We start from the raw sequence: 13,113 nt of genomic DNA on the forward strand, positions 1-13,113 counted from the left end.
TTAAGAAATGAAGAGTTTGTGACTGGCAAAGATGTAGTGGAACGAGTCGCACTATTCGTGTCTAGAGCGTGCAGCAAATGTACTCTAGTTTTCAGAATTACTGAGGTTCTAAATTATAGTTTCTTACGAAGACTTCAGTATATTTATTGTTACTTGTTAGATACAAAAACGCCGCCAAGTCCATACTACTTTCAATTTAGGGTTTCGATACACACACACACACACAAACACACACACGTACACAATCACAGTCCCTCGTAATAGCCAGCTTCCGGTATCTTACCGACCTTGTTACCATAAAGATTACAAAATGTATTGTGTGTGACAAAATGATCGTTCTAATACACAGTTTGATCCAGTTTCCTTTAATTTGTGTCTATGGTCACAAACTTTTTTTTAACAGATTACCGGTTTCGGTCTTTAATGGCCATCATCAGATCTGTTTCATAAAAACAAAGTCCTAATGTACTGCAGCCATACTGGCATCGGCTGCAGTACATTAGGACTTTGTTTTTATGAAACAGATCTGATGATGGTCATTAAAGACCGAAACCGGTAATCTGTTAACAAAATGTTTGTGACCATAGACGTAAATTAAAGGAAACTTATTACATATACGGGTCACTGTTTTTTCCCGACGATGTCGCAGCTTGTGAAACAGTTCGATCCCTTGGGACGTTCAGCTCTCGGTCATTACTTGCACCGCACGCCACGCGGATTTTTATTAATTCAGAAGTCACATTTTACACACAATAACCAGAATTTCCCGAGTTTATATTTTCCCTCGTTCGTCACTGCTTTACGATAATTATTCCGCAAAATTATTACAGCCATTCAGAACTCATTGTACTCTCTTACGAACGTGATGCAGGCTGAGCTCCTAACCTCCTTAGACTTCACAAAGCAATTACTCCGCATACCACGTGTGAACGTAGTATACAGGGTGATTCAAAAAGAATACCTCAACTTTAGAAATTTAAAACTCTGCAACGACAAAAGGCAGAGCTAAGCACTATCTGTCGGCGAATTAAGGGAGCTATAAAGTTTCACTTAGTTGTACATTTGTTCGCTTGAGGCGCTGTTGACTAGGCGTCAGCGTCAGTTGATGCTAAGATGGCGACCGCTCAACAGAAAGCTTTTTGTGTTATTGAGTACGGCAGAAGTGAATCGATGACAGTTGTTCAGCGTGTATTTCGAACGAAGTATGGTGTTAAACCTCCTGATAGGTGGTGTTTTAAACGTTGGTATAAACAGTTTACAGAGAATGGGTGTTTGTGCAAAGGGAAAAGTTCTGGACGGCCGAGAACGAGTGATGAAAACGTAGCATGCATCCAGCAGGCATTTGTTCGCAGCCCAGGAAAATCGACTTGCAGAGCTAGCAGAGAGCTGCAAATTCCACAATCAACTGTATGGAGAGTCCTACGAAAAAGGTTAGTTATGAAACCTTATCGTCTGAAATTGGTTCAAGCACTGTCTGCAGCTGATAAGATTAAAAGAATGGATTTCTGTGATTTTATCCTTGCTCAAATGGAAACAGATGAATATTTCATTTCAAAGATTGTGTTTAGTGATGAAGCAACTTTCCACACTAACGGGAAAGTCAACCGTCACAATGTCTGTATATGGGGCACTGAGAATCCGCGGGAAACAACTCAGTATGAATGTGACTCGCCTAAGGTGAACGTTTTCTGTGCCATTTCAGCCAATAAAGTTTTTGGTCCCTTTTTCTTCGAAGGTGCTACTGTAACTGGACTACAGTATCTGGAGATGTTAGAGAATTGGCTGTTCCCTCAGCTCGAACAAGAAGCACAACAATTCATATTTCAGCAGGATGGAGCGCCACCACATTGGCACTTATCTGTCCGTAACTACCTGAACGTCAACTACCCGAGGCGATGGCTCGGCCGCCAGGCAGCCCGTGACAGAGCACTTCATCACTGGCCTCCAAGAACCCCTGATCTTACCCCTGCTATTTTTTCTTATGGGGGTATGTTAAGGATATGGTGTTTCGGCCACCTCTCCCAGCCACCATTGATGATTTGAAACGAGAAATAACAGCAGCTATCCAAACTGTTACGCCTGATATGCTACAGAGAGTGTGGAACGAGTTGGAGTATCGGGTTGATATTGCTCGTGTGTCTGGAGGGGGCCATATTGACATCTCTGAACTTGTTTTTGAGTGAAAAAAAAAACCTTTTTAAATACTCTTTGTAATGATGTATAACAGAAGGTTATATTATGTTTCTTTCATTAAATACACATTTTTAAAGTTGTGGTATTCTTTTTGAATCACCCTGTGCTTTGACTGGGTAAGGCACATCATAGCGGGTGTGATATCAGAATTAAACCGCACAATCCAGTGTCTTTTATAGTGCATCAGTCACAACTTACCAAGAACAAATTTATAAAATCCACAAATATCAAAATACGTCTCTCTTTAAATGACTGAATCCTTCTAAAATGATTATCGCTTTCCAGTATACTAAACTGGCGAATTACACATTATAAATTTCCTCTGAGAGTATGATTCACTCTCTCTGTACAGCCACAGTTCTATCGCTAGCACTCAGTTAATAGACCTATCAATATTCAGTTACTGCATCACTTCACCTTCACACCTTCATTCACGCTAATACAAACAAAGGAACACCGTCAGAACAGCACTTGAAGGCCCCGACGGTACCGACCGGCCGGCGTGTCATCCTCAGCCTTTAGGTGTCACTGGATACGGAGACGGACGGGCATGTGGTCCTCACACCGCTCTCCCGGTCGTTGTTTGTCAGTGAAAGGTGTCGCCACTTTTGAAGCAGGTAGCTCCTCAATTGGCCTCCCGAAGCCTGAGTGCACTCTGCTGGCCAACAGCACTCGGAAGACCCTGACGGTGACCCATCCAAGTGCTAGCCAAGCCTCACAGCGCTTAACTTTGGAGATCTGGCGGCAATCGGTGTGAACCACTGCAGCAAGGCCGTTAGCTCATTCACACTAACACCACCACCACCACCACCACCACCACCACCACCATCATCATCATCATCATTTAAGACTGATTATGCCTTTCAGCGTTCAGTCTGGAGCATAGCCCCCCTTATAAAATTCCTCCATGATCCCCTACTCAGTGCTAACATTGGTGCTTCTTCTGATGTTAAACCTATTGCTTCAAAATCATTCTTAACCGAATCCAAGTACCTTCTCCTAGGTCTGCCCCTACTCCTCCTACCCTCTACTGCTGAACCCATGAGTCTCTTGGGTAACCTTGCTTCTCCCATGCGTGTAACATGACCCCACCATCTAAGCCCGTTCGCCCTGACTGCTACATCTACACAGTTCATTCCCAGTTTTTCTTTGATTTCCTCATTGTGGACACCCTCCTGCCATTGTTCCCATCTACTAGTACCTGCAATCGCCCTAGCTACTTTCATATCCGTAACCTCAACCTTGTTGATAAGGTAACCTGAATCCACCCAGCTTTCGCTCCCATACAACAAAGTTGGTCGAAAGACTGAAGTGTGCACAGATAACTTAGTCTTGGTACTGACTTCCTTCTTGCAGAAGAGAGTAGATCGTAGCTGAGCGCTCACTGCATTAGCTTTGCTACACCTCGCTTCCAGTTCTTTCACTATGTTGCCATCCTGTGAGAATATGCATCCTAAGTACTTGAAACCGTCCACCTGTTCTAACTTTGTTCCTCCTATTTGGCACTCAATTCGTTTATATTTCTTTCCCACTGACATTACTTTCGTTTTGGAGATGCTAATATTCATACCATAGTCCTTACATTACTGATCAAGTTCTGAAATATTACTTTGCAAACTTTCAATCGAATCTTTTTTTTTTTTTTTTTTTTTTTTTTTTTTTTTTTTTTTTTTTTGTAGGGTTTAAGGGCGCTCAACTGCTGAGGTCATTAGCGCCCAGTCACTGGTGTTAGAACACATGGAATCTGCTAAAACTCAAGGGGATTTGGGGACACCAGAAGGACCTGACAAAGATGCAGATAAAATAAGTAAATAAGTAAAAAGGTTAAATGTCTTTGGACAAGCCAGTTAAAGTTATAAAACGCAGAATACGAGCAGCTGCTCGAGCGTCATCAGCTAAAACATCCGGTAAAGTAGATGGCAGGGACAGGATAACACGAAATTGACTAAAACGGGGACACGACAATAAAACATGGCGCACTGTTAATGCCTGACCACAAGGGCACTGCGGGGCTGGGTCACCGGAGAGCAGGTAGCGGTGGCTAAACCGGCAATGCCCAATCCGCAACCTGGTCAGAAGGACCTCCTTGCGCCGAGATGGTCGGGAGGATGTTGTCCAAGCAGTTGGGAGCGGTTTTACTGCCCGGAGCTTGTTTCCTTGGAGGGATGACCAAGCATCCCACCACAACGACACAAACCTCTTACATACATCCCCACGAACGTCAGATGACGGGACACAATGGGAGGCTGGCCGAGGCAGGAGAACTGCAGCCTTGGCCGCAGCATCTGCAGCCTCATTCCCAGGCACTTCTACATGTCCGGGAACCCACAGAAAGCGGACAGAACCACCATTATCAGCGAAAGAATGGAGGGACTGCTGTATCCGTTGAATCAAGGGATGGACCGGATTGGGAGCTCCAAGGCCCTGAAGAGCACTGAGTGAGTCAGAGCAGAGTACGTACGATGAATGGCGGTGGCGGCGGGCATACTGAACGGCCTGATGGAGAGCAAAAAGCTCGGCCGTAAAGCTGGAACATTGGTTGAGGAGCTGGTATTTAAAGGTGGCGGCCCTGACGACAAAGGCACAGCTGACACCGTCGTCAGTTTTGGAGCCATCGGTGTAAATAAAGGTGTGACCGGCAAGCCGAGCACGAAGTTCGAAAAACCGTGAGCAATACACTGCAGCCGGAGTACCCTCCTTCGGGAGTGAGCTGAGGTCGAGATAAATAGGAACCGGAGCCTGGAGCCAAGGTGGTGTCGGGCTCTCACCCTCTCTGAAGGTGGTAGGGAGGGCAAAATCCAATTGTCGAAGCAGGCGACGGAAGCGGACTCCGGGGGGCAGCAGGGCAGACACATACAACCCGTACTGACGGTCGAGAGAATCGGCGAAGAAGGACTCATAAGAGGGGTGGTCGGGCATAGACAACAGCCGGCAGGCATACCGACACAGCAGTACGTCGCGCCGGTAGGTCAATGGTAACTCGGCAGCTTCAGCATAAAGACTCTCGACAGGACTAGTGTAGAAGGCTCCGGTCGCAAGACGTATCCCCCGATGGTGGATGGAGTTGAGCCGGCGTAAGAGGGATGGCCGAGCGGACGAGTAGACGAAGCTCCCATAATCCAGCTTCGATCGGACTATGGACCGATACAAGCGAAGCAGGACAGTGCGATCCGCTCCCCAAGATGAACCGCGAAGAACTCTGAGGACATTAAGGGAACGTGTGCAACGGGCCGCCAAATAGGAGACATGTGGAGACCAACACAGTTTCCTGTCCAACGTGAGCCCTAGAAACTTAGTTGTGTCCACGAATGGGAGAACAACGGGACCGAGATGTAAGGATGGCGGAAGGAACGCTTTATATCGCCAAAAGTAGATACAAACCGTCTTCTCTTCAGAGAACCGGAAGCCATTTGCCACGCTCCATGAGTAGAAGCTGTCTAGACAACGCTGAAGGCAGCGCTCCAGGAGGCATGTTCTCTGGGCACTGCAGTAGATCACGAAGTCATCGACAAAGGGAGAGCCTTGAGACATTAGGTGGAATGCAATCCATAATTGGATTGATCGCGATGGCAAAAAGGGCTACACTCAAGACGGAGCCCTGAGGCACTCCGTTCTCCTGGAGGAAGACGTCGGACAATACAGAACCCACACGTACCCTAAACTTTCGATCCGTTAAAAAGGAATCAATAAAAAGGGGCAGGCGACCGCGTAGGCCCCACCTGTGCATAGTGCGGAGGATACCTCCTCTCCAACAGGTATCATAAGCCTTCTCCAAGTCAAAGAACACATCTACCGTTTGGCGCCTTCGCAAAAAGTTGTTCATGATGAATGTCGACAAGGTCGCAAGGTGGTCAACAGCGGAGCGGCGGCGACGAAAGCCGCATTGGACATTAGTAAGTAGTCGTCGAAATTCAAGAATCCAGACTAACTGAGCATTAACCATGCACTCCATCACCTTACAGACACAGCTTGTAAGAGAAATGGGGCGGTAACTAGAAGGAAGGTGTCTATCCTTCCCGGGTTTGGGTATAGGAACAACAACGGCGTCACGCCAACGCATGGGGACTTGACCTTCGGTCCAGACGCGATTGTAGGTACGAAGAAGGAAGATTTTGCCCGCCGGAGAAAGGTGTGCCAGCATCTGAACGTGAATGGCATCTGGCCCCGGAGCAGAGGACCGGGACAGTGCAAGCGCACGTTCGAGTTCCCGCATAGTAAAGGGGGCATTATAAGTTTCCAGATTCAGCGAGTGGAAGGAAGGTCGCCGAGCCTCTTCTGCCTCTTTCCTGGGGAGGAAGGCAGGATGGTAATGGGCGGAGCTTGAAACCTCCGCGAAAAAGCGGCCAAAGGCGTTGGAGACAGCCACAGGATCAACAAGGACCTCATTACCTGACGTCAGGCCGGGTACTGAGGAGTGGGCCTTAATGCCCGACAGCCGGCGCAGGCTACCCCAAACGACGGAAGAGGGAGTAAAACTGTTAAAGGAGCTGGTGAAAGCGGCCCAACAAGCTTTTTTGCTGTCTTTGATGACTCTACGGCATTGCGCTCGGAGTCGTTTGTATTCAATACAATTCGCCAACGTAGGATGGCGGCGAAAGGTGCGTAAAGCACGTCGTCGAGCACGGATAGCGTCCCTACAAGCCTCGTTCCACCAGGGGACGGAAACGCGACGTGAAGAAGAAGTAGTACGAGGAATGGAACGTTCGGCAGCATTGATGATAACAGCCGTGAGGTATTCGACCTGACTGTCACAACTGGGAAAATCGTGGTCCGGAAAGGTCGCCAGGGAGGAGTAAAGTCCCCAGTCAGCTTTCAGTATGTTCCAGCTCGAAGGACGTGGGGATGGGGTGTGGTGCAGGAGACGAACGACACAGGGGAAGTGGTCGCTCGAATAGGTGTCAGAAAGGACATACCACTCGAACCGACGGGCAAGAGTGGTAGAACAGATCGAGAGGTCCAAGTGGGAGTAGGTATGAGTAGAGTCCGAGAGGAAAGTCGGGCCGCCGGTATTGAGGCAGACAAGATTGAGATGGTTGAAGACATCCGCCAAGAGTGAGCCTGACAGGATGCAGGAGAGCCCCAAAGGGGATGATGGGCATTGAAGTCCCAAACAATAAGAATGGCGGGGGAAGCTGAACGATCAGGTGCATCATGTCAGCCTGACTAACAGCAGATGACGGTGGAGTGTAGATGGTACAAACTGAAAAAGTAAAAGCAGAAAGAGTAATGCGGACAGCTATTGCTTGGAGTGGGGTGGTCAATGGGATGGGATGGTAATAAACATCGTCCCGAACGAGCAACATGACCCCACCATGAGCTGGGATACCGTCCACAGGGGTGAGGTCATACCGCTCCGAGGTATAGTGGGTAAAGGCAATACGGTCAGTCGGGCGCAACTTGGTTTCCTGGAGACCAAGGACGAGCGGACAGTGCAGGCGGAGGAGCAGTTGTAAGTCCTCCCGATTAGATTGAATACCTCTTATGTTCCAATGAAACAACGCCATCGCTAGTCAAAAGATTGGGGGAACGAGACGGGGGAAAAGCTGGTCACCTCGACGGCCGCGGAGGGCCAGGTTGCGAGGGAACAACGCTACAACCGACGGGAGGCGGATCCGGTTCCATCGACTCGTCGCCAGCTGCAGCCGCTGTCCCTGGTTGTGTAGGAGGGGCCGCATCTTTTGCCGACAAAAGGCCGGCGGAGCGCCTGGCAGCAGAGCGTCCCGGCGAAACTGAGGACGGCCGGGAGCAGCGACTCACGGATGGAGCGTCAGACGAAACGTGCCGAGGTGGAGAGGGGGATAGAGACTTCTTCTTGGAGGCCTTCTTGGAAGGCCGAGGAGGCACATGGGTGGTGGGCTGGACCCGAAGAAGGTCCTCACACGCGGGGTCCGTTTTGGAACGCCGGACTTCGGAAGCTGGGGTCCGGAACGTTTCCCCGATGGACGCCTGAGAAGAGGATCGCTTCTCAGGTGGCGTGGGGGGAGGAGGAGGAGGAGGAGGAAGGGTGGCCCCTGGGGCAGAGGGGGTGGGGGCCACGGGGGAGGAGGATTTGGAAGGGAGGGATTTGGGAGGCGGAGGCAGAGCCCCTGATGAGCGGAGGAGGCGGAGGGGGGACAGGATAGGGGTGAGGATACCGCAGAAGGAGTAGGCACAACTGAGGCAAATGAAGTGGTCAATGGCACGGGATGGAGGCGGTCGTACTTCTTCCGGACCTCAGAATAAGAGAGCCGATCCAAAGTTTTGATTTCTTGTATCTTCTTCTCCTTCTGATAGGCGGGGCAGTCTGAGGATCTAGGCGAGTGGACGCCAGGACAATTAACGCACCGAGGTGGTGGGGTGCATGTATGTTCCTCACGAAGAGAACGTCCACAATCGCCACAAAGGGGCTCAGCCTCACACCGTGACGACATGTGCCCAAAGCGCAAACACCTAAAACAGCGCATAGGAGGCGGGACGTAAGGTCGCACGTCACACCGGTAGCACATCACCTTTACCTTCTCCGGGAGAACGTCCCCCTCGAAGGCGAGGATAAAGGCCCCGGTTTCGATGCGACAGTCTTTGGGGCCGCGCTGAACTCGCTGGACGAAATGCACGCCTCGGCGGTCCAGGTTGGCCCTGAGCTCCTCAACAGATTGTAGCAGGAGGTCACGATGTAATATAACCCCCTGCGTCCTATTTAGTGCCAGATGTGGGACAATGGATACTGGGATGTCCCCTAGGTGGTCGCACGCCTGGAGCGCCGCCGACTGTGTGGCGGAGGTGGTCTTGATAAGAACGGACCCTGAACGCATCTTGCTGAGAGCCTCGATTTCCCCGAAGATGTCCTCAATGTGCTGAACAAAGAACATGGGCTTGGAGGTGGCGAACGTCCCCCCATCGGTTCGAGAACAGACCAAATAGCGGGGGAAGTACTTCGCCCCAAGCCGGCGTGCCTGTCCCTCCTCCCATGGAGTGGCCAAGGGGGAAAGGGCAGGAGAGCCAGAACTAGAAACGGTACCTTTTCTTTTGAAAGACTCGGCCGCAGAGCGACCTGATACATGTTGACGTTTCATCTGCGAAACGTCCGCCCCGATACCACCCACTCCGACCAGGGGCTCTCCCCACGGGCGCCACCCAGCCACAGCAAGGGCCACCTGGCAGGATGACCATTGCCGGGAGTCCTGATGCCCCAAGGAGACGGGCATCTACTCCTTGGCCGACGTGGGGAGGGTGCAGCTCAGGTATCGGCAGTACGATCCCTGTGTTGTCAGGGGGCTACAACCTAGAGGGTACATGACGACCCCACCACAACGGGCTGGCTACCGTGCTGGATTTCTGGTGCCATGGAAAGTCCATCATGATCGCTGGTGCAGATGGAGATGCACTATGGGCGTAACTTGGACAACCCATCAGGCGTTTAGGCCCAATTTGAGGAATAGTGGGTATGGTTACAACGCCAGTGCAATGCTGAGTGCCAAGGTCTTAGTGCACTTAGGACCAGTGGTACACCATGTAAGGAATCCTTCCCCAAAAGGCTCGTACTTCTGTAGAATTTTGAAAAATGGAGGTCAAACCCCAAGGGGGACCATCACATAGAAGGCCGAAACGGTTGAAACTCCTTTTAGTCGCCTCTTACGACAGGCAGGAATACCTCGGGCCTATTCTTACCCTGGACCCGCAGGGGGGTCAATCGAATCTGCCATCACAACTAAGTCATCTGCATATGCAAGACTGCTTATTTTGTGTTCACATATCTTAATCTCACCCAGCCAGTCTATTGTTTTCAACATATGATCCATAAATAATATGAACAACAGTGGAGACAGGTTGCAGCCTTGTCTTACCCCTGAAACTACTATGAACCATGAACTCAATTTACCGTCAACTCTAACTGCTGCCTGACTATCCATGTAAAGACCTTTAATTGCTTGCAAAAGTTTGCCTCCTATTCCATTATCTCGTAGAACAGACAATAAGTTCCTCCTAGGAACACATTCATATGCCTTTTCTAGATCTATAAAGCATAGATACAATTCCCTGTTTCATTCACAACACTTCTCCATTATTTGCCGTAAGCTAAAGATCTGGTCCTGACAACCTCTAAGAGGCCTAAACCTACACTGATTTTCAAGCAACTGGTCCTCACTAACACCTAATAAACATATTAAATCACCAATAATTAATAGAAGACTGAACCGTGCATTTACTTTCAAAACTTTTTCTTAAGAAATTACGTTATTTACTAGCGATTCATCAAGACATTAGCACATTTAATCACACTATGTGAGCGTGGAAGTAGTTGCCAGGGAGTAACTGATGAAATCAAAATGAAATTGCTTTTAACAAATGAGAATTTTATTCCTTAAAGCCCTTTTTTTTAAGAAACAGAATTAAAATTATAAGCAAAAGCACCCTCTAAATGTCAAGTTACAATTTATTCAGAGGCAGAAAGAAACAAATTCTGGAGTGTAAGAGTTTTCGGGCTGGGAACTTTGCTGCTCCCTTTTGACACAGCCATAGTCACGACCGCTCACAACAACCTCTGAAAGACTACAAAAATCTGCAACACACCAGATTACCTTAAAGTAAAAGTTTTAACAATTCACACAAGCGCACGAACTATGCACCCCGTTGGAGGGATGGAAATGGTTCAAAACACTAAAATTAATGAATAACTTGGCACTAAAGGTGCAACTTGATTTTAACATCTAAGAAAAGTCTTACAGTGGAAGGGTGGCAACTTTATACACTAAAATGACCATTTAAATAACAGCCCATGAAATGCAATCTTACATAAAAATATACAAGGTTGGCCAAACACGATCTACAGCACACGTATACCGCCTCTCAAGATGGTAGGCAAGATAAAAACATATTTCAGGAATTAGGCCATTGCACTTCAAGCAATAAATTCGTTAAAACACCGAATCCGACAAACATGGCAGAGGCAGCTATTAATGTACAGCAGATTGATACGGAGATTACCGAACAACCCAAACCGCAGGTTGCTCTAACCCGCCCCTACTCCACAAGGGAAAAAATGGACCACCCAATTCATAAATAACCACTTTCCCGCGGGTGGGCAAACGGAGAAGAATGGTGGGACAACTTCAAATAAGATGGCTGGTAACCTCACCAAGAAAACAAGTAGAAGTTAACAAGTAAATGAATCGACATATCACCAATCACTTCTAATAAACCGATTTCTGGCGAAGACCTGGCGGAGCACCCCCAAAATGCTGTCCCGAACCATCTGCTGCCAGCCGCTTCAATGGACGCAGGAAGGCGCGCCGATCTCCCGTCTCACAGCGTCGCAGCTCGCACCGGCCAGACCGATGTCGTGGGTTGACTCTGTTGCTCTCTTGTCGCCCGCGAAGCCACTACCACTGGCTATACAGCGTGGCCCACAGGACTCACATGGCGACCCCACATGCGCCGACGCTCAAGGCCGACTAAAGTGCGCGTCATTTATGTTGGCGGCCGAGTTTAGGTTCGTTCTGCGCATCTGACGTCACAAAACACAGTCAGCCAATGAACAGAGAACGATGTTGCCAGATATCGACTGCAGTTTAGAGCACGGACGAGTGTCCTCAGTTTTAGAAACGTTCAGTCACAAATAAAGTAATAGAACAAAAGCAATGTCTTGATAGCAGACTTTTTTTCATAGAATGTTTGGAAAAAGCATTCTTTATACCAATTGCTTCATATTCTATTAATTAATTAAACCAAACAAACAATAAGACTCCTAATTCAGGCGAAAGCAAGGAAAGGTGTTTGTATCAATCTCACGAACCGCTTTTTCGCAATAAAGGACAGCGGTAATTGCTTATTTCATATTGTACTTCGACGAAGCGTGAGTAATTCATAGTCAAAAAAACAGTGTTTGCCAGTATTTTGTGTGATGTGCTATAATCCTCATGGAGTCTTGTTGTTAGACGAGTTGCGTTACTGTAATGGTTAAGGTGGTGGGCTGTTATGCGCAAGGTAATGAGTTCAAACCTCGTGCGGTGCTTAATATTTTCTTTATTTAAAAACAATATTGAAGTGCCTTACTTGATGAATTTTATTCGTTTGAATGCAATTTTTTGAAATTTCTAGTGCTTTGTCTCTTCATTAACGCTTTCGCTGCTACCGACACATGCTCCCCACATCCCGCGCTGTGCGCAATTTTGTCATCACTACACTGCTCGCCTGTGCAGACACATGTTGTTCCCACTGCTTTGACACACTTATCATTCGATTTCACAAAACTATTTGGCCCAAAAATTTGATTTTTACAGGTCTTCTTGACTGATACCTTCCCCCCATAAATGACTTAATTTTGTTTCGATGTTCAACGCAGTTATTGTGCAGCATTAAATGTAGTAAACCAAAAGTTTACAACTAATATCAGGGTACGATAAAGACTAAGACCTGCAGCAGTGGGCTTGTAAAAATTGTAAATTTGTAGTAAGCTCTTATGGGACCAAACCGCTTAGGTCATCTGTTCCTAAGCTTACAAACTACTTAATCGAACTTAAACTAACTATGGACAAAACATACACCCATGCCCGAGGAAGGACTCGAACCTCCGACAGGTGGAAGCCGCACAGACCGTGACAAGACGCCCTAGACCGCGCAGTCACCCCGCGAGTCTTGCAGTGAGTTTACACAAATTATTGAATTAGTAACCGTACCGGTCGTATGGTAAAACGCACATTCCTCACATAGTCCTGGGTGATCGTTAAAATAACACAGTTCCTAAATTCTGATAAAACAGAATTCTCGAACTAAATTCCTTACATGTTTTGTTCGATAACACCGATAGTGATTTTCGAATGAAAGTGCTAATTCTTTACAATGCTCAGTAGCAATCGTATTTCGCCTGTTGCAGTTGCTTTAGTTATATTCCCCACTTGAGCGGATACTAGAGAAAAATTATATGATTAATGTATCCGAAAC

This window comes from Schistocerca americana, chromosome 6 (genome assembly GCF_021461395.2).
Source record: "Schistocerca americana isolate TAMUIC-IGC-003095 chromosome 6, iqSchAmer2.1, whole genome shotgun sequence".
Classification (NCBI taxonomy): Eukaryota; Metazoa; Arthropoda; class Insecta; order Orthoptera; family Acrididae; genus Schistocerca; species Schistocerca americana.